The 27,867-nt window shown below is 36.6% G+C and overlaps 2 long non-coding RNA genes across 2 annotated transcripts; one reads left to right on the top strand and one right to left on the bottom strand.

Moving 5' to 3' along the window:
- Window positions 1-27,867, top strand: LOC129491574 (uncharacterized). Its single transcript, XR_008660582.2, has 4 exons — window positions 1-22; window positions 18,375-18,602; window positions 20,326-20,450; window positions 26,861-27,867. It is a non-coding gene; the product is annotated as an uncharacterized lncRNA (long non-coding RNA).
- LOC129491575 (uncharacterized) lies at window positions 15,621-21,887 on the bottom strand. The gene is made up of 3 exons (XR_008660584.2): window positions 21,723-21,887; window positions 17,944-18,073; window positions 15,621-16,340 (listed from the first exon to the last, which is right to left on the bottom strand). It is a non-coding gene; the product is annotated as an uncharacterized lncRNA (long non-coding RNA).

Here is a 27,867-nt window from a genome sequence, read left to right as displayed (position 1 = left end):
TGATGTTGGAGGATAGCCTGTGGTAAGTGGTTTAATTTATTTTTGCAAGTTGGTATAATATCCATACTATAATGACCTTAAAATAGATGGAGAATGTGGATATGTGGATGCTTTTGTTATTGAGAAGGAGGTTGACTGAGCGTAAGGGTCAGTTTGATTTGTTTTTCTACATTAGTCCTATTCATCTGGCAAATGTGAAATCTCCATTTCGTCATTCATGTTCCTAAGGCGGGTACTAGATTTAGTTACATTTTCTTGCCAAAGTAAAACTTGCATCATATACTTAGGAACATGTGGAGCACTTCTCAGAGCTGTGCTTAATCTCAGGTGCCCAGAAATGTTGAAACTTGTTTACAGAACTTTGGACTCGTCTCTGATTTAACTCAAGTTATTCCCTGGACCTATAATTAACATCTTACCAGCCTGATGTTTTCCTCAACCACTAAACACAAAAGAATGATTATGGAGCTTCACATGCAACATTATCCCTTAAAACTGACTCGAAACAAGGATTTAAAATAAGGTTATTTCCATGTGCACAGGTGATCAAATCCATTGTGTGATAAAATGATAGATTTTTTTATGATGTGTTTTCATATCTCTGTGACCATTTTTGTTAGAGAGGTGATACTATTGAGTCCCAGGAGACCTAGGCTAATTCTTAATATACAAAAGGATAAATACCGTCTTCTTCAAATAATTCCAAGCTCGTTTTACTCCTTTAAAATGATTTTTAGATATACTTGTCAAATTCTGTGAAATATGAATGTATGAATTTTGATTGAAACTTCATTAATGATGTATTTATACATTTCTTTTTCTTTTTAACTTAAAATTTATATTTGTTTATATAAAAATTCTGAACATACTATTTTTAAGAACTAGTTATAGCTACTTGAGAGTTTTTGGTAGCTATTATGGAAAGGTTCTTTGTATTATTACTTTATTATTGTTACATTATATAATTGCTTTTATTGGAAAATAATGATATTTATTTGTATATTGATCTGGCACCATAAAGCTTTCTGACTTTTTCTTTTTGTTTTAGTTGCTTATTTATATATTATCTTAAAAGTTCTATGAGGATGGTCATATGAGCCAACAATAATGATTTTACTAATACTAATTCCTGTGTTGGTTTCCTAGGCTGTTGTAATAAAGTGCCATGACTGGGTGGTTTTGAAACAAAGAGAGCTTATTCTTTCATGGTTCTGGAGGTCTGAAGTCTGAAATCCAGCTGAAAGTAGGGCTGCGCCCCCTCCAAAGCTCCAGGGAAGAATCCTTCCTCTCCTCCTTTAGTTTTCTCAGTGGCCCGCAGTATTTGGTGCCTTGTGGTTTTTGGGCAGCATCTCCACCTCTGCCTGTCTCCACATGGCTGTCTTCCCTATGTGTCCGTGTCCAAATTTCCCTCCTATGAGGAAACCACAGATTCCATGTATTAGATTATAGATCCCTCTAATCCATGATTACCTCATCATTAAATCTGTGAAAATCCCATTTCCAAATAAGGTCACATTCACAGGTTCCATTTGAACAGGCATTTTTGGGGGGCAGGAGGGTGGCACTAATTAACCCAGTAAACTCCACCAGCTGGCACCCCAAATTCATGTTCTCCCGTGTGCAAAATACATTTACCCATGTCCCTCAAATTCTTAACCCATTTAAGCATTAACTCTAAATCCAAAGTGTCACGTTAATGTCAACTCAAAAAGTTACAAATCTCATCACTGAAATGATCTAAATTAGGTATGGGTGAGACTCTTAGTTTTCATCCATACTGGGGAAAAGTCCCTTCAACCACAGATCTGTGAAACTAGAAAACAAGTTATCTGCCCCCAAAACACAATGGTGGAACATATGAGGTTGTCTCTAATTTGCCTTCATATTCTGAAGAACACATTTGTTGGATGTAGAATTGTGGGTTGGCAGTTTCTTTCCTTGCATTACCTTATAATATTTTTCAACTGTCTTCTCACCTCTAAAATTTCTGACAAGAAAAAGATACATTTTTTGCATGTGTGTAATATGCCATTTTTGTCTGGCTTGTGAAAACATTCTTTCTTTGGCTTTAAATACTTTGACTATTATATACTTGCTCATTTTAACAATGTTTGCTCACACTTGGAATTTACTGAGCTTCTATAATCTATAAATTTATCTTTTACCTAATTGAAAAAGTTCAGTTTTTTTTTTTAATAGTTGTGTGTCTGTATGTGCCATTTTCTATCTCTTCTGCTGTGGAACTGCACTTACATGGATATTGGAACTTCAGAGATTATTTCACAAGTTCATGAAGCTTAGTTCACTTTGCTCATCAATCTTGGTATTGTTCAGATTAAAAAAAGTTCTGTTGATCTCTCCGACCCCTTTCTTTGTCAATTCCATTCTTCTGTGAAGCCCAATTAGTATGTGCTTACTGCATATATTGTATTTTTCCATTCTTGCATTTCTTGTTTGTTTCGCTTTGTTTGTTTGTTTTTGTTTGAGACAGCGTCTCACTCTGTCACCCAGACTGGATTGCAGTGGTGCAATCTTGGCTCACTGCAGCCTCCACCTCCCAGGTTCAAGCGATTTACCTGCCTCAGCCTCCCAAGTGGCTGGGATTATAGGTGCATGCCATCACACCCAGCTGTTTTTGTATTTTTAGTAGAGATGGGGTTTCACCATGTTGGCCAGGCTGGTCTTGAACTGCTGACCTCAGGTGATCAGCCCACCTCAGCCTCCCAAAGTGCTGGGATTACAGGCGTGAACCACCGCACTTGGCTGATTCTTGCCTTTCTATTTGAGACTTTTTCCTGGTTTCTATTTTCTGATGAAACTATTTGTATTTTGATTATTAAGAGCATATTTCTTTTTACACTGCTGAGTGTAGTTAAAATAGTTAAAATAATATACTATGTGCTTATTTCAACATATATTCATTTGGGGATTGTTTTCCATAGGTTGTCTTTTTCTCTTGAGAATGAATGAAATATCTGTTCTTTCTTCACCTATTGACTGGATTTGTATTGTTTCTTGAATACTCTGAAGATGTAGAGACTGAATCCTGTTATAATCCTTAATAGAGTATTGATTTTCTAAATTTTAGAAGGCAATTATTTTAGACTCATGAACATTGTATTTTGAGCACAGCTCAAAATTCATTCCAAAGTGCCTTGTGTATGCATGGTTTAAGGTTGGTTAGTTAATTGGCTGAAATTTGTGCATAAGATCTGTGCTTCCCCTCTCTGGCCATCTCCTTTCTGGGATATCTCCCTCACTTTCTGGTGTCAGTGATCATTTCAAACTCTGTTCTCTAGTTCTTTAGAACAGAAAAAGTATTTTCTATCTAGGATTTACTTATTAGTGCTGACTGCAATCTGCATTGAGGCTAAAATCATTGAGAACACAGGAAAATTACTCCGTGCCATCCTTTCCTCCGAATTGATTCCCTTCTATAATCTTCCAGCCTCTGCTCAATCTGCACTGCCTCCAGGCCGCTATTCAAAAAATTTATCTAGATTTTGAGTGGTTATTTGTGGGGAAATTGGCCTGGCAGGAGCATCTTTGGCCATGCCTGAAGTGGAACTCATACAAAATGCTTTTGCATTGTCTTTGGCTGAAGCCACTAATATTTCGTCTTCCCCAAATATGTCTTCTCTTCATGTGTTAACTTGGGATTTTCACAATTCTTTTATAATATTAATTTGGACTGCATATTTGTGCGAAGATCGAAGTAGAATTTAATTTGTTGTAAAAAATATATTCTCCCCCAACTGAGTCCCATTCAGATGGCTACTTCACTTGGAGTATTTTTTGTCCCTATATGGGGGCATTTTTCTCTTATTATTAATAGTAGCTTTTCACTAGTTCCCAAATTTTGCAAGTATCTATTTGAAATTCAAGTATAAGCTTAAGACAGTAACTAGTCTCTTATCTCCTCTTCTTTTATGGGTATTTAAACCCTAACCATTGCACATTCTTCTTCTTTTCATGCTGAGAAAATTATCTTACACCCAGTCAATATGCACAATCTTTAAAGGACTGAAAAAAATAGGAAAATGTTTAACATCGTTATCAAGGTAGCTATCTCACACAAGAAACTGCTTGATAATGAACATTTAAGTTTCAAAGCAGGAAAGATAGCCCTTGTGATGAAGGCAATTAGAATGTGATACAAATGACTCTTAGTTTTTCAGTGGACCAGAGCGACAGTTACTGGTTAGTTCGACAGGTGAGACTCAATCACAAAGAGTTTACAGATCTTGCTGAAAATAATGGAAACAGGTACCATGGCAGAATCACTACCCTATACACAACTGACTCTCTGAGATGAATGCCTAAACCACATGGCTACCAAATGCATATTATAATTAGTTTGTGAGAAAGTGGTAATAGTACTTGTTGCAAATCTTGATGTTGTTTTATTTAAAAAACCTAAAATATAATTTTAATATTAAAATAATGTTGTAAATATCAATTGATGTAAAATTTATTTGCAGAATCAAAATTCCTATAAGAAAGTATTATAACACTAGGAAGAAAATTATTTTAAGACAGTGACTCATGAAAAAGTGTTATGTGCTATCTGCGAAAATATGCCAATACTCTCTTGGTTGAGAATACGCCAGGAAAATCTTTGTAGTTTTGAACATTATCTTTATTACTCAGTTAGCCACTTTTGGAACTGTAAAATGTAATTTAAATGGCTAAAAAAATGAATACATTAAGACAATAAGCACTTTAGGCATTTATTATGAACCTGCTCTATTTTTATGAAAATGCCTATCAGCCTATTATTTCTTTCAAACTCTAGTCAATACCAAATCTCATTTGTGATTTATGTTTTCCTAATAATGAATTCTTTATTGAATTTAGTTACATGACACTGAGAACAAACATTCTGCCTCTGGCTGTTATCTAAGCAAGGAAGCTCAAAAAACATTATCTACATACTCTTAATTAGAGAAATCCCTTAAAATATTTTAAATTTCATGAAAATTCAGACAGTCAGGAGATGCATTTATTATTAAGATTATTTTCAAAACCAAAGCCTTATTAATAAAAAATGAAATGAACAACTTGACTTTTGAAGTTTCACTCTGTCCACAGCTAGCTGTATAACTTTGGGAATGTTATTTAAGATCTCCATTTCCTAATTAGTAAACTAAGAATTCTATTAATGTCTTCAAAAAATTGTTGTGAGGAATATATAATATATGTATAAAATGTGGACACAGTATTTGGGCCATGATAGTAAGTGTTCAAGACAAAATTTTTTATAAACTTTCTTCCCTATATTCACGATTTGTACTGTAATTTTAAATATATTTTTCAGAGTAAACCATGACATTTTATTATACATTTGTTTTCACTTTAAATGGATCTTAGCTACAAGGTTGTTTGAACAATATAGTCTATTCTAATCCATCAAAATAAAAGACTAACAAAATAGAAATTTGAAATCTCATAGTGAAGTACACTAGCAATGAATTCAAAGATATAAAGAGAAATCTCTTGTGAGAAATAATAAATCCAAGTCACGTTGGCTTAAGTGATTTCTGGAAATAGAAGAGAATAGGCCACTCTTATTTGGCTGGTATTCCTGGGGGATAAATTGTGCCTTTACAATGAAACTAGTGGTGGCTTGCCCTGCCTGTCCTCAATAGTATAATGTCAGTGACTGCCAAGAATGCAGCTTTCCCAGGATCAAGAATGGAGCCTGCTTCTTTACCATATTTCCAGAATGATATGCATGTTGCTTTGCCAAATAATTAAAGACTTCACATTTTAAGACTTGTTGTTTTTTCTGATTATGATACAAACAAAATAAAGAAAATATTTGTTAGTCTGAAAAGATATGGTAATGGGATGTCATCTCTGAAATTTTTCCAATATATAAAAACAATGAGAATGCTTTCAAAAATGAGCAGACTCAATCTTTTCAGAACTTGGGAAATTAACCAAAGACTTGCAACAATTCAGCAGGTTTACTCAGAAAACTAGTTTAATCTTGGTAAGAGCAGCACATTTTATTGAGTTTTAACATTGCTTTTTTTTCTCCTCATTTCCACCCCCACCAGGGATGACAGCCCTAAAAATCACACACAGTAGTAGGAAAACCAGCAGCCTGCCAGCCACTGGGGGCCAAAACAAGTTTGGTGCTTCATCAAAACCCAATTCCAACAGAATCGTCACTATTTTAATTGTCTGCTGGTTCCTGGAAGACCCTACTCACAAGGCTTGCCTTTATTTGACCTGACTCAGAGCTTACTCAGAGCAACGGTCTTTCTGCAGGGCATGTATTGAAAGTAGTTAGGAAAATAGAAAGTCACATATATGCATACAGCTGTGGACGTGCTCAGAAATCATCTGAAATGGCCATAAGCTCTCACCTCTGGCTCACCTTTCGGCCCTGCTCTAGCAAAAAGTGAAGGATAAGGCAGAATTACCAAGTGCCTGGTGGAGTCTTGAAGGCATGCCTGAACACATATGCAGAACCCATCAGCAAAGGCTGGAAGACTGATTGCTTCCAGGCATTTAAGGAAATGTCTTTTGAATCATTAGGTGACCACAAAGCTAAGCAAGCAGAGACTTCAGTGATACATGTGACAAAGAACAGATACTTTATAGAACTGGTTCGGAAAATTAATTAATAAGAAACAGCAAGAGAAACAAGCAGTGGCAGCAACAAACACCAGGAAGGGAGAGCATCTGATGTCCAGTGTTTACACATTATATTATTTAAAATTTCCATTTTCAAAAAACACTTTAAGTCAACTATTATATATACATGCTTGAACTGGGTTGAAGAGTGTCACCCCCAAATCCATGCCCACTCATAAACTCAGAATGTGAGCTTATGTTAAAATAGGGCCTTTAACTATATAATTAGTTAAAATGAGATCATACTGGACTAAAGTGGATCCTAATCCAATGTGACTGGTTTCCTCATAAGAAGAGGGAAATTTAGGCACAGATACATATAGAGAGAGCACCAAATGAACACAAGAGTAAAGGCAGAGGAATACAATTACAAGCCAAGGAATGACAAGGATTGTCAACAACCACAAGAAGTTGGAAGACAGGCATGGAATATAAATTCCTCTAGAGCCTTCACAGGGAGCATCACCCTGATGACACCTTGATTTTGGAATTTTAGCTCCCAGAACTGTGAGATAATAAGTTTCTATTGTTTTGAGCTATTTAGAGTGTGGTAGTTTTTATTAAGCAATCCTAGGAAGCTCATACAGTTCACAAAGACCTAAACACAATCACATCTATAATTAAAACATGAGACTATTTAACCAAATAAAGACAATCAATAAAGAAATGGAAGTTATATTTAAAAACCAAATACAAATTCTATAGTTTAAAATTGCATTAGCTAAAATAAAAAAAAAATCAACAGGAGGTTTGAGCAGGCATATAAAATTAGCAAGCCAGCATATAAATCAACTGAGATTATCCAGTGTAAGGAACAGAAGGAAAAATGAGTGAAGAAAAATGGAACTATCCACAGAAACCTATGGAACACTAACCAGCACAGCATTATACACAAAATGGAATTCCAAGAAATAAAGAAGAGAAAGGGAAAGAAAGAATATTCAAAGACACAGTGGCCCCAAAAGTAACAAATATAGTTAAAAAATTACACATTCAAAAAGCTAAAAAGATTATAAATAAATGTATCTATGTATAGAACCATTATAGTCAAATTGTTGAAAGCCAAAACTAATAGAGAATCTTGAAAACAGCATGAGAAAAATGATCCATTATGAATGAAAAAAATCTAAACAAAATTTAGAAATGACTTATTTTCAGATGCAAAGAGGCTGGAAAACAAGATGGAGACATAATCAAAGAGCAGAAAGAAGATACTTTCAACCAAGAATTCTGTATCCATCAAAAGCTATCCTTCAAAATTAAAAGAGAAGTTGAGATTTCTCAGAAAAACAGCTAATATAATTTGTCACTAGAAGATCTGCCTTATAAGAAATAATAAAGGCTGAGTGCAGTGGCTCATGCCTGTAATCCCAGCACTTTGGGAGACTAAGGAGGGAGGAGTGCTTGACCCTAGTAGTTTGATACCAGCCTTGGCAACACGGCAAACCCTTGTCTCTACAAAAACTTTTTTAAAAAATTAGTCAGGTGTGGTGGCACACCCCTTTAGTCCCAGCTACTCAGGAGGCTGAGGTGAGAGGATCACTTAAGCCCAGGAGGTCGAGACTGCAGTGAGCTGAGATTGCATCACTGCATTCCAGCCTGGGCAACAGAGTGAGACCCTGTCTCAACAACAACAACAACAACAAACAAACAAACAAAAAACTGAAGGTAGTTCTCTAGGTTGGAATGACAAGACACTAGTCAGTAATTCTAATCCACAAAACTAAATGCAGTAAATAAAGAGCACAGGTAAATATAATTACATAGGTAAATATAAAGGACAGTATAAATGCATTCTTGTTTGTAACTAGTGTAACTATTTTTCTTCTGTATGATTTATAAGACAACTACATAAAACAATAATTATAAATCTGTTTGACATGCATGCATAAAGATGTAATTTGACAATAGCTCAAAAGAGAAGTCAGGGAAGAAGCTTACAGTAGCAAAACTTATTTTATTATTGAAACTAAATTAGTGTTAATCCTGACTAGCTTGTCATAATTTAAGATATTAATTGTGATCTTCAGGTAAACAACTAAGGAAACTTTTTAAAATATTAAAAAATGACAAGAGAATTAACATAGTATATTTGAAAAATGATTTAATTTAAAAAGAAGGCAGTAATAGAGAAATAGCAGAATATATAAGCCATAAGATTTTTAGAAAACAAATAGCAAAATGGTAGATGTGAGTGCTATATTAAGAGTAATTACATTAAACGTAAATGAATTAATAGTCCAATAAAAAGTCAAAGATTGGCAGAATAGATTTTAAAAAGTGATCTATGCTGTCTATAAGATGCAGACATTAGATGGAAAGACAGGTGTTGTAAAGAAATGATAGAAAATGCTAGAACATGCAAGCAGTCAAAAAAGGAGAGCTGGAGTGATCATTCCAATATCCAACAAAATACTGTAAAGTAAAAATTGTTACTGCAGAAGAGTATTTTATAATAGAAAATGGTCAATTCATGAAGAAGATATAAAAATTAAAAACATATATGCACCTAACAACAGAGCCCTAAAATACATATAGAAAAAAATAATAGAATTGAAAGCAAGAAGAGACAACTTGACAATAAATTACCAATTTCAATATCCAGCTTTCAATAACATATAGAACTTTTAGACAGCAGATCTGCCAGGAAATAGAAGACTTAAAGATAATATAAACTAATTAGACCTAAAATGTATGTATAGTACTCTCCATTCAATGACAGAAGAATACACATTCACCTAAAGTGCACATGAAACGTTTTCCAGAATTGACTATAAGATTATAAATTATAAAACAATGATGAAACAAAACTATTTTTAAGTTAAAAGTATTAAAGTCCTATAAGTTTGTTCTTTTACCACAATGGAATGTAATTTGAAATCAGTAATAAAAGAATGAGAAGGTCACAAATATGTAGAAATTAAACAACATACTCCTAAATAAACAAGAGATTAAGGAAGAAATTACGAGGTCAATCAGTACTCTGAGGTACACGAATTCAAAACTACATCAGCTCTTACAGAATACAAGTAAAGCAGTGCTTTTAGGGAAATGTATAGCTGTAAATGCCTATGTCAAAAAATAAGATTAACAATATCAATAACCTAACCTTCTGCCTTAAGAAACTAGAAAAAATATTAAGCTAAACAAAAGCTAGGAAAGAAAATATTAAAATTAGAGTAGAACTAAATGCAATAAAGACCATAAAATCAAAAGAGAAAATCAACAAAACTGAAAATTGTTTCTTTGTGATAAGATCAATAAAATTGACAACCTATAGCTAGATTGACTGCAATGGAATGAATAGTTGTGCCCCACACTCCCAAAATCGTATGCTGGAATTCTACCCCTTCAAATGGTAGTATGAGGAGATGAAGTATTTGAAAGGTAATTATGTCATGAGGGTGGAGCCTTCGTGAACGGCATTAGAGCCCTTATAAAAAAGGAATCTTAAAAACTCTTGCCCTCTTTCCACCATGTGAAGAAACAATGAGAAGACAGCCATCTGCAACCCAGAAGAGGGCCCTCACCAGAACCCAACCCAGCTGACATCCTACTCTTTGACTTCCAGCCTCTAAAACCATGAGAGATAAATCTTTGCTATTGATGAGCCACCCACAATGACTAAAAAATTAAGTAAGAAAAAAAGAGAAAATACTTGAATTAATATTATACAGGGTGAGATAGAAGACATTACTACAGACCTTGTCAAAATAAAAAGAAATATAAGAAAAGTCTACTAACAAGTGTATGCCAAGAAAAAATGAATAATCTAGAAAAAATAGACAAATTATTTGAAAGATATACTATGTCAAAACTTACACAAAAAATCCTCAGAATAGAACTGTCACAAGAAAAGAGATTGAACTTATTATTTTAAACCTTTCCCCAAAATATGCTATACCTCCATGGCTTTACTGGTGAATTATACAGACATTTAGTGAAGAACTAACAGTATATACTCACAAACTCTTCCAAAAAAGTAGAAGAGAACAAAGCACTTTCCACCTCATTCTATGAGACAAATATTTCCGTGATACCAAAACTAGAAAAAGATTATAAGAAAAGATCACAGATAAATATTCCTTATGAATATTGATTAAAAATCCTCAATAAAACACCAGCAAACTGAATCCAGCAACACATCAAATAGATGTATAGACCATGATTAAGTAAGATTTATTCCAGGAATGCAAGGTTGGTGTACCACATGAGTATCAATCAGTGTAGTACATCATGTTAACATAACAAGCAACAAAATACATTTATCACCTCAGTAGACAAGGAAAAAATAAAATTTTCATAATTAAACACTCAACAAACTAAGGCTATAAAGAAACTTCTTCAACCTGATAAAGAGTATTTCTAAAGAAACATTCAATTAACATCATAGTTAATAATAAAAGATTGAAAGCTTCTCCTCTAGGATCGAGGAAAAGGACAGTGATGCTCCCTGACAATACATCTGTTTAACATTTTACTGGAGGTTCTGGCCAGGGCAATTCATCAAGGAAAATATATGGACAGCATCCAGACAACTGTCTCTATTGCACATGACATAATCTTTTGTATTTTAAAACTTAAGGAAATCTTAAAGAATGCATAAAAATACTACTACAGCAAATAGATGAGTTTAGCAAGGTTGCAGAATATAAGATTAATATATACAAATCAGCTGAATATATACAGAAGCAAAGAACAATTTTAAAATGAAATCAAGGAAACAATTCAATTTTTAATTCCATCAAAAATGATAAATACTTAGAAATACACTTAACAAAAGAAGTATGAAACTGACTCACCAAAACAATAAACCATCATTGAAAGAATGATGTTTTATCATTGAAACATCATTGAAAGAATATACTGCTAAACAATATATAAACATATCTTGTGTTCATGTGTTGGAGGAAAATATTGACAAGATGCTTTGCTACCCAAATTTTTGAACATATTTAAAATAATCTCTGTCAGTATCTTAACAGGCTTTTATTGCAGAAATTAAAAAGCCGATCCTAAATTTATATGGAAATACAAGGGACCTACAACAGCCAAAACAGTCTTGAAAAGAACAAAGTAGGACTCCATCTTCCTGATTTTAAAACTCTCAAAGCTACAGTAATCAAGAATGTGTGGTACTGGTATAAGGACAGACATAGAAATCAGTGACCTAGAACTGAGAGTTTAAAACCGTGACATATAAGATAAGCCAGTTTTTATAAGGGCACCAAGACAATTCAGTGGGGGAAAGAAAAATCTTCTCAACAAATGGTAATGGCACAAATGGATATTCATATGAACAAGAATGAAGGTGGATTCCTACCTCATATAATTAACTCAAAATGTATGTGTTAAAATGATGAAACTCTTACAAGAAAAGAGATATAAATCTTTCTGGCCTTGGATAGGCAATTTTAAAAAATACTGTAATGCCCAAAGCACAAGCAAGAAAAGGAAAAATAGATAAATTAAACATCATAAAAATTAAAATGTCTGTGCATCAAAGGACACTACTAAGGGTGAAAATACAATTCACAGAATATGAGAAAACATTTGGATATCATATATGTGATAAGGGAGTTGCATTCAAGATGTATAAAGAATATTTATAAACTCACAATAAATATACAAATGATAAAAATAAATAATTTTAATTGACATTTATCCAAGGAAGATGATGTGAATGGCTATCAAACATGAAATAGGAAAAGATGTTCAATGTCATTAGTCGTTGTCAAAATCTCAATAAGATACCACTTCATACCCACTAGGGCAGCTATAATAAAAAAGACTTGCAATAACAAGTATTTGAGATGAGGTGAAGAAATTGGAACCCTCCTAATTGCTAGTTACAATGCAAAATGGTGCAGCTACTGCAGAAATCAGTCTGACAGTTAAATGGTTAAACTAGTTACTATATGACCTGGCAATTCCACTTCTAGATACACACCCTGGAGAAATAAAAACATATGTCCAAACAAAAACTTGTACATCAAAGTTCATAGCAGCATTTTTTTTTTTTGGTCAGAATGTGGAAACCAAAAACAAATATAGCCAAAATGTGGAAACAACCAAATGTCCATTTAAGAGAGAATGAATGGGTAAATAAAGTGTTGCATAGCCCTACAATGAAATATTATCCAGCCACACAATAAGTGAAGTTCTGGTACATGGTAACATGTGGCTGAATCTTAAAAACACTAAGATAAAGAAGCTAGAAATCTTAATACAAAAAATATAAAATGTCCAGAAATAGTATATCCATAGAGACAAAAACTAGATTAGTGTTTGCCAGGGCTGAGGGAAGAGGAGAAGTTACTCCTAGTATGGAATTTCTTTCTGTTGTATGAATACATTTGGGAATTATATAGTAGTGATGAATGTGCAACTTTGTGAATACATGAAAACCACTGAAGTGTACGCTTTAAAATGGTTCATTTCATAGTATGTTTTTATCTATATTAAAAAACAGGCCGGGCATGGTGGCTCACACCTATAATCACAGCACTTTGGGAGGCCAAGGTGGGCGGATCACTTGAGGTCAGGAATTCGAGACCAGCCTGGCCAACATGGGGAAACCCCATCACAACTGAAAATACAAAAAAAAAATTAGCTGGGTGTGGTGGCACACGCCTGCAATCCCAGCTACTTGGGAGGCTGAGGCAGGAGAATCAGCTAGGTCTGGTGGCGGGCGCCTGTAATCCTAGCTACTAAGTAGGCTGAGGCAGGAGATTAGCTTAAACCTGGGAGACGGAGGTTGCAGTGAGCTGAGATGGCACCACTGCACTCTAGCCTGGGCAACAGAGCGATTCTCTGTCTCAATAAACAAACAAAAAACAAAATGTGACAAAAATATAGCTGCAGAATGAGGAAACAAACTTTTATCATTTATAGCTAGAAATGGACATGTCTAGATATAGAAATTATTTTTTCAAATGAGCAATGCAAGCATTCACTTCTTATATTTCAAAGACCCTCAGCTTTGCCACAAAATCCACAAGGGCATATGTTATACAATTGTTTAACAGATGTTGATTTAGTGAAGTCAATGAGTCTTTAATGTCCATTTATTTATGTAGTAATGGTTGAATTCCACCTAATGACTCTAGCTTTAGTTATAACAGGATTTCACATATTTGCGCAATTCTTTATATATTTTTCACATTACTTTATATCATCCTCTCAACAACATTTTCAGTTAGACTCAGGCATTTTTGTTCCCATTTTATGTATGAAGAACCTAAAGAAATGAGAACTTCAGAGTTTTATTCAAGATTGTGTAATACATGATGGAGGCCCTACCAGTCCCAAACCCTCATTCTTAAATTACCTCCAAAATACGTCAAAGGGAGAACCCACACAAAGAGAAATATCCATGTTAAACATTTCATGAGAATGCTTTTTCCTGCTAGCTTAAAAAAATCAAGCCGATATGTAGTTTCATGGTAGTGAATGAAATGCTCCTTAGACTTTATTTTTAAAGCCATTCTTCTTTGAATGGTTTGAAGAACCTGCAGTAACGCTCAGCTCTGCCTTGTGAAACAGAATGTTCATATCATCTTGTTACTCTTTAAAAAGACATTTTGGCTCTGAATAGTTCACAGATTAAAATAGGTTAACACGCAGGACGTTAATCTCTGTTTATAGAAAATACCGAGACAGATGGAGAAGTAATTATGAATAAAAATAGATCTGTTTCTCAAACAGATTCCTGAACAGAGGCATTTAAACATCAAGGAAACTGAAGGCAGGGGCAGGGTGAAACCTAGCCCGTTGCTTTGACACACCGTCCTGGAGTGACAAATAGGATATTGACAGGGGAATCTGTTTAAGCCGGGAGCCATAGCTAAGCTGGACTTCCAGTAGCTTCTATTATAAGTAGCTTTTTCTGTGCCACCTAGATTGATTTGGCTGTGCCACTGTAATTTTGGACTGGAACTGAATGAACACAGTGTTGGTCTGAATACTGCTGATCCTCTGCCTATAACAGGATCAACTGACATTACCCAGGGTGCTGAGGCATGTGAAGCGCCTCTGTAACCAAACTCCACCCTTGAGTCAGAGCCTGGTAATCCCTGGAGACTAACAGACATCCACGTGTTCTGCATGATTCATGCAACTGCTATCTGCAGACAGTTGCTGGGTGAAACGCCCTGTTAAGTGTTTACTCATTATGGCTACTTTGCCCGACTACTCTTGAGTTATTTTGACTTGGCCTAGAAAAGAAAAAACGAGAGCCAACAAAATGGAACAAAGAATTTGCCCTTTCTCCTGAACGTTAGGATCTTTGGTGATTTATGTGTAGCTTCCCTAGGATAATATGAGACTCATGTTTACAGGGAGCATGGAAATCCGGGAAACAGAGACAGAAGTCACCAAAGTGAAGAAGCAGAAATAAAAGCCAGGCTAGTCGGGATCGTTGTACAGATATGCAGTTAATATAATTATAGCAAAAACAGGCATACTTGTGTTAATCTTTAAAAAAGGATGTCTTAAATCGGGGTCCCCAACCCCCAGGCTACAGACTAGTACCGGCCCATGGTCTGTTAGGAACGCACAGCAGGAGGTGAGTGGTGGGAAAGTGGGCACAACCGCCTGAGCTCTGCCTCCTGTCAAATCAGCTGTGGCATTAGATTCCCACAGTAGTGCAAACCCTACTGTGAACTGCACATGCCAGGGATCTAGATGGTGCTGTTTATGAGGATCTAATGCCTGAGAAGAACAGTTTCATCCTCAAACCATCCCCCACCTACCACATCCGTGGACAAAATAGGTCCCTGCTACTATTAATATTGGGGACTGCAGTTTTGAACGATGGTAAATGATTTTATTCAGTTTTGTTTTCTGAAAAGACTGCTTCAAATTAACTTTTTGAAGTTTTCCATCAAGTGTGTGTGACAAGCAAAGGAAATATTGCTACAAAAATAAGATAACAGACTTACCGTTATTCAGCATGTTATTATTGTACAGCAACATTTTTTCCTGGATGATAAGTATTTATTAGATATGACGGTTACAGAAAAATATAAGCATGAACAGTATGCATCTATTTGAATGCATAAGTGTGTCCACACATGGTTTCAGAGAGAGAAATTGAGAATGAGTTGAAGGGAGGAAGATTAAAAAGGAAGGGGGATTCAGAGCTCTGCAGTGACCCAAATATCAACAAGGTTTGGGAACATTTTGGATCCTGACAAGGGGCTGCTCTCCAAAGCACGTGTGTGCTCAGCGTTGTACACAGTTCAGTTTACTTCATGTGTTGGAATTCAACGGTGCCAAAGTACATTGGCAAACAAAGTGGACACAAGAGATAATCTGCTTGTCAGCTAGAGACAGACAAAAGGCATGGAGAGGGGTGGCTGAAAATAGGGCCGTTGGCATGCGCTTAGGGACTGGAGTGGAGGAAAGTGCTTGGGGGCACTGCAAATAGCACTGAGGGGGAAATCTAGGAGGTTGGGTCATGCCGAGCCTGTGAGCCACAGATCAGGAGAAAACAACACATGTGATAGGCAAACCCATGGGCTTCTGATGCAGGCGCCATGCAGTGTTCCTCATGGGGCTCCTGGCAGATGGCTTGGGAGAGGGTCTTGTGTGCCTGCAAAGCTGTCTCCGGGCAGCTGAACTGTGACGTGTGCGAAGTAGCCTCTCACTCCTCATGGGCAGTTCTTTCACATACCTGCCAGAGGGTGGCTCATCTGCAGGAAAGAGAAGGAAACACAAACGGAGTGGAGGAGTCCAGTCCAGCAGCCAGCCCTGATGCTTTTAGTTCTCTCCCTCTTTACAGAGTTCACATCCACGCGTGGCCACAGAGTAGGAGAGGTCACTGCTAGGGTGATCAATTCATATCAAAACTACAATTATTTGCATAGCCACTGCCAAATATAGATTATAAAGTGACCTTATATACATATTCCTATCTGGCATACACCTTCGGTAAATTAGCTAAAAAGGAGACGTTGCATCACTGTATTCTTGGCTATTTTGTTCACAAAAACACTTGGATCTCTTAAGAGTAATATGAGCAAAATCTGGTTGTTTTCCAGCATGTAAAGTAGTTTAGTTGCCATAATATGACTTTTGTCCGTCGAGTCACTTATTCTGCTCTGCCACTGAATACTAACGTTTGACCCTGAGACCCTCTGGCAGCAGGCACAGAGCCTAACCCACAGTGGGCTCTTGCTGTCTATATTTTTGTGAGATGGAGTCTCACTCTGTCTCCTGGGCTGGAGTGCAGTGGTGTGATCTCTGCTCACTGCAACCTCTGCCTTCCAGGTTCAAGTGATTCTCCTGCCTCAGCCTCCCAAGTAGCTGGGATTACAGGTTTGCACCACCACACCCAGCTAATTTTTGTATTTTTAGTAGAGAAGAGGTTTCACCATATTGGCCAGTGTGGTCTCTAACTTCTGACCTCAGGTGATCTGCCTGCCTCAGTCTCCCAAAGTGCTGAGGTTACTGGCGGGAGCCACCGTGCCTGCCCCCTTGGTGTCTATTCATGGGTCCAGTCCAGTGATGCAATTGGAGGGAGTGGGGGGGAAGGAAGGTGACTTCTGTCTCTGTTTCCTGGATTTCCATGTTCCGTGTAAACATGAGTCTCATATTATCCTAGGGAAGCTACACACAAATCACCAAAGATCCTAAAGTTCAGGAGAAAGGGCAAATTCTTTGTTCCACTTTGTTGGCTCTCATTTTTTCTTTTCTAGTCCAAGTCAAAATAACTCAAGAGTAGTCAGGCAAAGTAGCCATAATGAGTGAAGATGGGGAGAGGCAGAGAGGGGAAGGAAGGGAGAAGAGCAAGAGATAGCATGGAGAGGGAAGGGGCAGAAGAGAAAAGAATGAAAAGGAAGATGAGACTCAGAGAGAGGGAGAGAGGGAGAGAGGGAGACAGAGAGGTGCAGAGAATGGAAATCTTTCAGGAAATCTACAAGGTGTCAGGCACACCTTGGTTGATTTAGGGACGCCTATAAGCAGCTATGTAATAGACATTATGGGTGTGCTGGGTTTCTTTCATTTACCTGCATTAATTCTGCACCTTTTCCTATGTAATTTTTCAGTCAGGGAAGCTGATTTCTATAGATTGTACTGCCTGGGCTCCCATGTGGTAGGTGGGAGGAGAGAGATATTAGCACAGGGGGTGGCATTCATGCCTTCCTCACCCCATGGCACCAAGTTCTAGCAGTGGTTAGGTCCCCTAGAGATGCAGTTTCTGTTAGGGACCCTGCTTTGGGAGCTCCAGGGAGTTCTAGTAATAGAATAGAATTTTCCGTTATATGCCTAATTTATACCAAGAACCAAGAGTACCTGACTATGGCATACAGGTTACAAAAATCAACCTCGCCATCAAACGTGTTTTCCAAGAGCATCTCTTGAAATGTATTATTCTCAATTGACAGGACAGAAAAGTAGGAAAACTGTGAGCCAATCCAAAAAGCTGCATAAAAAAGACAAGACAAATTTTTAGATTAAATTTTACTGTTAAATTCGCTCCACAGAGGCATAGTGGAAGGCAGTGTTTGTAACACTCTTGCAGTTAATACACACACCAGAGTCACATTTCACCAGGCGTTTGGGCAAAAGAGAATTGACTAGAGGAGGAAAGAAAGCTGACATCTGCCTCTTTCTTAATTCTTCCAATTCAGTAGCAGGGAGAAGCTTTTGGTACCAGTTGTTTACATGGGGCTTCACACATTTCATAGCCTTTTCACATCGTTTATCTCATTTGTTCTTCACAGCATCTCATGCTGTGGTTAGAGCATCAATTGTGATGGATATAGGATACTGAGTCCATCCTAGAAATGACTTCAGGAACTCCACACACTAACTCCACAGTCTGGGAATGGCAGACAGATTCAGCACCAGGCGAACATCACATAAAAGACAAATGTGTATGATTAAAAATGGCCAGTTTCAGCCTGGCATGGTGGCTCACGTCTATAATCCCAGCACTTTGGCAGGCCGTGGTAGGTGAATCACGAAGTCAGAAGGTTGAGACAGTCCTGACCAACATGGTGAAACCTCGTCTCTACTAAAAAATACAAAAATTAGCTGGGTGTGGTGGCGCGTGCCTGTAGTCCCAGCTACTCGGGAGGCTGAGGCAGGAGAATTGCTTGAACCCAGGAGGCAGAGGTTGCAGTGAGCCGAGATTGCCCGCTGCACTCCAGCCTGGTGACAGAGTGAGATTCCGTCTAGAGAAAAAAAAAAAAAAAAAAGACAAGTTTCTGCTTGACTTATAAAACCTAATCCAATGTATTTATAAATCAAATAACAGATAGATGAACTCATTTTTAAAGCAATTATCTCAGGTTTTCAAAACAGGTTTAAGAATACGGCATCAAAAACCTGGACTAGGTTTCAATATTTCAGTATTTACAGAAGACGTCTCAGAAAACAAAGAAGCCGTTATTGACAAGTGCTTTCCAGGCCAAAGGCCGGTGTCAGGGAGTATAGTGACAGTGGATTTGCTGCCAAACTGATGATTTTTTCTTGTTTTCTTTTCAGTCCTCTTTGGTTCCTGGGCTCGGACTGTTGATGCAGCTATTTCTATTTGGTTATGGGTAAGGCAACACTGTATTTATCACTGTGCCTACGTTTTCCTTCAAAGAGGCACGTGTAACTGTGTTCAATTGCAACTGAGAGCATATTTTAAAAAGGAATTTGGCTTCAATGTCTTTAACTGGCTTTAAATAAATTGCTTGTGAGATTTTACAATATTAAACCTAGCTCAGAAGAAATGCTGAATTTAGTAAATAATGATTTTTAAGAACTTAGATAAACCTGCAACTTTAAACAACTTCAAAATGAGGGAAAGCTTTTATCAGCTTTAGAGTTAAAATGCAGATGTTAATCACAGGTTAGGGTCTTAATAATTTCTAAAAAGACAAATGCAGCATTATTTGTAAAAGTACATACAGTCGTGTACAGCATAACAATGTTTTGCTCAACAAAGGACCACATATACCATGGTGGTCCCTCAAGATTATAATGGAGCTGGCAAACTCCTGCCAACTCATCAGGCAGTCGCCACTGTAAGACTGTAGCAAAATGCATTAGTCCTGTGTTTGTGGTGATGCTTGTGTACACAGACTTACTGCACTGCCTGTCATATAAAAATACAGCACATACAATGTGGTATAGCACATAATACTTGACAATGATAATAAACGATTAGGTTACTAGTTTATTTAATATACTATAGTTTTTATTGTTATTTTAGATTTTACTCTTTATGTTAATATATTATTAAAAGGTTAGTTGTGAAACAGCTTCAGGCTCTTCCTTCAGGAGCTATCCAGAAAAAGGCATTGTCATCATAGGAGATGCCAGCTTAATGGGTGACATTGCACCTGAAGACCTTCCAATGGGACAAGAAGTGGAGGTGGAAGACAGTGATAATGATTCTGACCCTGTGTAGGTGTGGGCTATTGTGTGGTTTGTGTTTTCGTTTTTAACAAAAAAGTGTAAAAATTAAAAAATTAAATAATATAAGAGAACTTATAGAATACGGATATAAAAAGAGACAATATTTTTGTTCAGCTGTACAGTGGATTTGTGTTTTCAGTGGAGTGTAATTGCAAGAATCAGAAAGTTAAAACAAAGTGAAAAGTTTATACTGTAAAAATAGTTATAGTGGGCTAAGGTTAATTCATTATTGACGAGAGAAAAGTTTTTGGACATTTTGTGTAGCCTATGTGTACAGTGTTTGTAAAGTCTACAGTAGCGTACAGTAACATCCAAGGCTTTCACATCCACTCACCACTCACTCACTGACCCAACCAGAGCAACTTCCAGTCCTGAAAGCTGCATTCACGGTGAGTGTCCTACACAGGTGTATCATTTTTATCTTTTATACCATATTTTTACTGTATCTTTTCTATGTTTAGATAAGCAAATACCATTGTGTTACAATTCCCTACAGTATTCAGGACCATAACAGGCTGTACATGTTTGTTGCCTAGCAGCAGTAGGTGTGTAGTAGGCTATTCCATCTAGTTTTGTGAAAGTTCACACTATGATGTTTGCATAACAATAAAATCACCTATGGATGCGTTTCTCAGAATGTATCCCCATTGTTAAACGATGCATGGCTCTGTGTGTGTACGTGCAGGACTCTGTGTGTGTACTATATATACCATATATGCATACCACATATGCACACATCCACACTATACTATGCACTCTACATATATACAACTACATAGGCAAATAGAAAGCTGCATGTGCATAAATACACAAACATACATACATATGTATGTATAAAAGGTAATGTATTGATATTATTAATACTGACAATGTGTACTAAGCATATATTTATATACTCTTAAATGTATATTATTTTAATACATACTATATTATGTTATATACTAATATACTTTTTTAAAACAAAGAAATCTCGTTGCCTATTTGTGTTTCTAAATATGATGTCCATATTTTTTCTGATTTTATTACTGTAGCTGTGATCAGGTCACGTAACTTAATTTTGATGATGTTTCTCAGAGTATAGTCTGAGGGTATCCAGCCTCAGATAACTGAGGCTGTAGCTCAAGATTTCCTAATTTTGCGAACAGCAAGCTTCCCAGGAGATTCTTAGATTCCTGCTAACAAAAGGCGGAGACTCACTGGACAGTTACTGAAGATGGACAGTAGGGGGCGGAAGTGCCCACGCTTCTTTGATATGGGGAGCTTTGGTTTTTCAGTGACGGGGGACCCTTTGACTTCAGGTGCGTACTGCATTTAGAATTTTCAAATGAACATTTCTTGTCTGTTCCCTTCACTTTTCTGCCTCCAGACATAATGTCTATCATTGCAAAAGTAATACAAAATCACTGAACAAAATTTGGAAAATACCACATGAATAAAAATAAAAATAGAGTAAAAAATGAACCACTCAAATTCCCATCATCAAGAAATAAACATTCTGATAATATTTAGTTTTATTTTCCTATATATTTGTGTGTGTATATATATACATATATTCAAAATGTATTATAACACAAAATGTATAAGATATATACAATAGTATAAACAAAATTATATTATGTCATTTTCATGTGATATGTCAGATATAGCATATTAATACATACCCAGTTTTTTAAAATGCTGATCCCTTTGAAATATTCAATGATCAATTGTGTTTCTTTCCTCACTGAAGTTACTTTTTATGACTTTTGGTAGTGAAGAGGTAAAGTTCATTACAAAACATGCCAGGCTTAAGCAATTTTCCAAAGGGATTAAGTAATTGCAGTGGCCGCAGGCTATGTAAAAATTTTTAAAAGGTGGTGTCTCTCATATTCTTCAGCATAACTTGGGTCACAGAAACCCAGGCATAAAAATTCATTACGAACTCATATTCTATCATGGCCCGACACTGGTAAGTTATTTTGTTGCAAAAGCCTTAACCAATTTGAGAATGTCGAAGCACATTTTCAAGTGTTAGCATGTCTCCATTGTCTATAAACTGCATGTATTTTATACCAAAAAATATTTCATCTTCTGATTTTCTAGCTTTCTTCTGCAGGTTGTTTTTTTTTTTAGAATATTTTTCAATCATTTTAATTCTCTATTGTAAAACTTGGAAAGTTCTACTTTTGGACTGCCAAGAACAGTCCGAAATTAAATCAATTTAATCTCTCTCTTAGTGAATATTTTGGGAGTGCTATGTATTGAATGTGTCCCCCAAAAGTTCATGTGTTAGAAATGTAATCCTTCTGCCCCTATAATGAGATGAATGGATGAATGAGGGCTCTGTTCTCATGAGGGATGAATGTTGCTATCACAGGACTGGGTTTATTATCACAGGAGCATTATTCTTATGCATGTGAGCTCTCCCTGGCTCCCTTGCTCCCGCTCCCACCATGTGGTGCCCTCTGCCATTAGGTGAGGCAGCAAGAAGGCCCTCACAGATGCCGGCACTGTGGACTTCCAGCCTCTAGAACTGTGAGCTAAATAAACTTTTTTATATAAATTACATAGTTTGTGATCTTTTGTTACCACAATAGAAAAGGCAATAAGACAGGGAGGTTCTATTATGATGTCATTCATGGGAAAATGGTAGACAGGACACAGTCTTTGCTGGTGCCCTAGATGCTGCCTGGAATGTTACTCTTGGAAAACAGTGGCTACAGAGTGATGTCTTTCTCCATAACTTTAATTTACCTTAAGAAAAGCTTTGAGTGCCACTGAGTAGGGAATGAAAAATCTAGAGAATGTTCTGTCCTGTGGGAGCAAGGAGTATAGTCAGTCTCTGTATTACTACCCAAAGGGGCATGAGGCTTCACCCTCCTTGGGCTCCCTAGTGACTTATAATGCCTTCCTGTAATTATCAGGCCAGTTAATTTAATACTAATCCACTTAATTCAGTTAATATCAGATTTGTCCTAGGGATCTTGTTACATCCTTTTGTATATTAAGAGAAAAAGAAAAAAAAAGATTTGCTTCTCTTTCAATATTCCTGGGAAATTGGATATCCACATGGAAAAGGCAGAGCTCTAGCTCACAACAGTTAAAAAATAAATTTTACCTAATGTGAAATTAAATGTAAAAAATAAAACTTCAACATTGTAGAAGAAAATATAGAAAAAGCTCTTTAGGTCTGTGAGGGAGAAAAGAATTATCGAAATCAGGCCATAAAGAAAAAGTACAAGTTATAAGGGCAATAAATATATAAATAGAGTTTAACCTCTGAAACACTTGACCAAATGTTCTGTGGTAAAAACAACAAACCAGCCATTGAAGGGAAGAACAGATCGACAGTGCATATAACATAGAAAGAAGTAGTAATCAAACTATTTAAAATTGTCTAATGAATCAAAAAGACCAAAAAAGGAAAAAAAAAAACATTGAAGGATAAGAATAAGCAATTGACAGAAGAAGAATTTGTAATGGTCAATAAAGAGACGTAGTAATTTTTAAATAATAATAAACAATGTAAATAAACAGAATGCCCTTTAGCAGGATAGGTGAATATATATATTGTTGTATGGTCATGAACTGGAATGTATTATTCCCTAGTTTTTGTATTTCTGAAACTGTTTATTAAAATAGTCTTATTCTCTCTTTCTAACAATTTAAACAAAGCCACTAAAAGGACCTGGTGCTATATCTGTAAATTAAAATTTACATGCCAATGAAAAGAATTAAGCATAGTTCAGTTTGCATTTTTTTCAAAGCAATGTGTTTTTAAAGACAAAATAATTGAACTAAGTGAACTAAATTTATGTAAAAGAAAATGGCTGTTTCTGCTAAACAGCTTGTTGCATTTGAAATCTTTGCTATCTCTGTGGAGACCAGGAGCAATCTAAATGGAAATAAAGTAACTTTATAATTGTAAATGTGTATTTGAGTGAAAGCTAACTTTAGGGAATAGTGGAGAGTAAACTGGGTATTCACAGGTAAAGAGAGATAATTTCTAGAACAAAAAATATGAGCCAGAAGAAATGGGCCAAATACTACTGTCCTCGTTTGGGATTTTAATGAAGTTGTGAGATTTATGGGCTCTGATAACTTATAATGGGCAAAAGAAGGTTAAGTAGTCTAGATTGGAGAGGGCAGAAATTACAACAACAAAAAAATTCAGACACCAAATGATGACACAATCTTCCAAATTATAAATCTGATCTCATTTTTATTTAGTGACATTTGATATCTCTCAACTTTCCATACTTTAATATATTCAGTAGTAAACTTGATAGGATTGAAAAAAATGACACTATATTTCCAAAGTCTTTTGCATAGATCATTTCTGAGAATCTGTGCCTAACCTAACCTCATTTCCAGAAACTTCTCAAGCTGCCCCATGTCTCAGATGAGTAGAATGGAAAAAAAGATGCGATTAACTGCTCTAATATTTTATTTAAATTTAATGTTAGTATTTGCCATTAGTTTACAAGTAAATGCTTTAATACGTCAAGATTCATAGAGAAGATTCTGAATCTTGAGTTTTGTCGATGACTCAGTGTTACGGAAAATCTAGAACAGCAGGGTCCCACCTCACGGTGACAAGAGATGGAATGTCCTAATCGTTTAATTATTGGTTGTAAAACCTATCCCTTGCAAAAACAGGGCGTCTTTTATGATGGCATTGTGCCTGCCTGCTAGTGCCCCAGGCAGTTTCGCAGAGCTTCCCAGTGCTGATGAGACGGTGGAGACTGCTTTTGTGATGATTTTCCAGAGTTTGTTTATTCATTTGTTCAAATAACATTGACTATGTGGAAATGATTATTTGGTGCCATTAAGAGATTGGTTGTGTCTCATTCTTAAAAGTTGTAGACTTTATAAACAAATGTTATCATTATATTAAATAAATAATAATTTAAAATACAATAACAATTACATTACAATAAATACTATAAACAAATGACAGAAAAATTGTACATCTTGTCAGTCCAATCACCTGTAAAATAATATTACATGAGATACTGCCATAATACTTTTCAAGTTTCAAAATTGAAATCGATTAAACCTGTTTGAAAACCTATATACATGCGTTAAGCAAGGTGCTACAGCTTATTTCTCTACTAGCTGGCTGTGACTTTCCCTTTCATTTTCCCTATTTACTCTATTAGTGAGGAGCCCCTTATCTCGTATTTTAGGTCCACATTTGTACATAGTTCATAACAGGAATTAGTAAATAAAAGCTGCTGAGAGCAGTACTTTAATTTCTCTCTGAAGCTCATTCATCTGGGAGGTAGCCAGCCTCTGTTACACCACAAAGACCCAGCTCCAAGCTTCCTGCCTTATTTTATGAGAACATCAGCCTCTCAAGTCCAGCTGATTATTTTGTTTCCTAAGCTACATCAGTATAGAAACAGAAGGAAAAGTGGAGGAAGTTAGGAGAATAGACCCTGAGTGTAGCAAGTAGTAAAGGTTGACAATCCGCTGGAGGAAAGTCAGCTAAAACACACAGTACGAGGGGGTGTGGACATGAAGGGCAACCCAGACCGTCCGGATGCTTGGATGCTTAGCTGAGTGAGCATCCGTCACCCCAAAGCCTCACTCATCTCAAACACCTTGATTTTCTCTACTGTATACCCCACCCCTCACCATGAATGGAGAGTTGCTGTGGTTGATTTCACTCTTGAGTTACCATTTCTGCACAGTTCACCAACAAGTACTTGAGTGATTGTTTCAGTATTGACCTAAACTTTCACTCTTGGGGTCAAGATAGTTTTCTCAATGAACTGAATTTGAACCCCGGTGGCAAGGTTGGTGCCAGGCAGTGTTGATGGTAGGACAACCTGGAGCTGTGGTGACTCCCCAACAGCATGGCCTATGAAACCTCATGGACTTGGAGTGCTGTTGGTGAAATATGCAAAGCATTGCATGAGATTCTCAATCATAAGGGAGGTCAAAATTAGAGTCACATAAGAAGGTACAATCAATTTTCACAGTCACTTCACTTTTAAGGAGGTAGAGTCAGATGTCCTGGAAAATAAGAGAAAGCTAAGAGAAAATGAAAATGAAAGCCAAAATGGAGTTCTTTGTGCAATATGTTCAGAGCATTAGAGAGTAGAGTAAAATGGTAATTCACAGAACTCCTCACCCATGAAATGAATATTTTGTGAGCGGGTTAGTCTTTTTCCATCTATTGAGTCAGAATCTGGGTGAGTCACACACTTCAGGTGACAGATGCCAAAACACCCTCAAAATTAACCAAAGGGTGCTGCTTAGCCTTGCACGGCAAATACAAATATTCAAACAAGCATCTCTCCAAAAGGCACCTCTCCACTTTCCGCTGACTAACCGTCTGTGTTATGTCTTTATCTAGAGCCCCGCGCTTGGGATGGGAACAGACGTGGTCCTGTGCAGCCCTATTATTTTCATGTCAGAAGCCTGATTAGAGTGATGGAGAGGTTTATAATGTGTCGTGCTTTCCCCTGTAAAAAAACACATTTCTCCTAACACCATTTAATATTTCATTGCCAGAATATCCAGTGATATAAAAATTCTGAAACCCTTTATTTTCTATTGTATAGGTAAGAAAAAGAAAACATTAATTTACAATTTACATGTAAATCCCACAGATATCGCTTAAAATCAAGTAGTAGATAATATAACCTGGCAGCCATCATAATGCTCAGCGTTTTATGATTCAAAAAACAAAACAATCAGGTCAAACAAATGGTAAAAACAACACAATGGTAAATAGAAAAAATACAATGGTATTTTTTATTAAATGTCACTCAATCCCAGGGCTGAGAATTCATTTGCGTTTTCCTCCTAGACTCACAATCAAAAGACGGCTTTAGTTGGAACCTGGAACCTGCTAATCCTGTCAGGCAGCCTGTGATTCTGGAAGTGAAGGAACCAAAAAAAAAAAAAAAAGCAAAATTTCACATAAAATTTCTATATGAGGAAGAAGATGGAAACTCTTGTGTTGTGCGTTCAGTAAAACATGCACTTTCTTAAGCAGGTGGCAAAGAAAGCCTGAGTATCCGGCCTGACTTTTTCATTTCAGAACCCTGCATTTCCCACATAGAGGAGATGTCGCACAGCCATTGCATGGTAGATCCAGCTTGCTCTCATAGCCATTGTGCAAATAAACATACGTGTGGCAAGGCAGTGCAGTTTTCAGTTGTTAAAAGTCCTGTCATGCCACGAGATGGAGCAAAGGACAAATGATGATGTAAACAGGCAACAGGACTCTGACTCCACACCCCTCTCTGCATGGAGGATGCTCAGTCCTTACACCACAAAATGCGAAATGCTTCCAGCCATCCCCTGGCCCTGAACCCTGAGCTCCGTGCTCACCCTACTGGAGCTCCTGGCAGTTCCCTGAGCAGGCTGTACCTGTCTGGGGTGATCCTCTCCACTTAATGTTAGACATTAAGTTCCCTGTGAAATCTGTTTTGACTCACTGAGGTTATGAACATTTTATCACAACTATCATCATATACTACTAAATCTCCAATTTTCTTGTCTCCATTACTAGACTGTGAGCTCCTTGAAGGCTGGACCTGGGTTTGGCACTGAGTGGCACTCAGTACTTACTTCTTGAATAAGAGAATGTATGTACACAGTGGCATGAAATTTGTTTTGAATTTGTTGGTTTTCTTAAGTGCTAAAGTTGTAGACAGTTTGGTAAAAACTATAAAGCGGTTACCCTGTAAACCATGAGTACTATTAATTGGAACCTCCTTTCTTACATATCCACTTGTGTTTCTGTTAATGTTTCCAAAATAAATAAAGAGCAGGCTAGAGGGAAACCTCCAGTCCTTAGAAACCGTGGCA

This window comes from Symphalangus syndactylus, chromosome 10, assembly GCF_028878055.3.
Source record: "Symphalangus syndactylus isolate Jambi chromosome 10, NHGRI_mSymSyn1-v2.1_pri, whole genome shotgun sequence".
Taxonomy (NCBI): domain Eukaryota; kingdom Metazoa; phylum Chordata; class Mammalia; order Primates; family Hylobatidae; genus Symphalangus; species Symphalangus syndactylus.
This window is presented reverse-complemented; position numbering and strand designations above follow the sequence as displayed.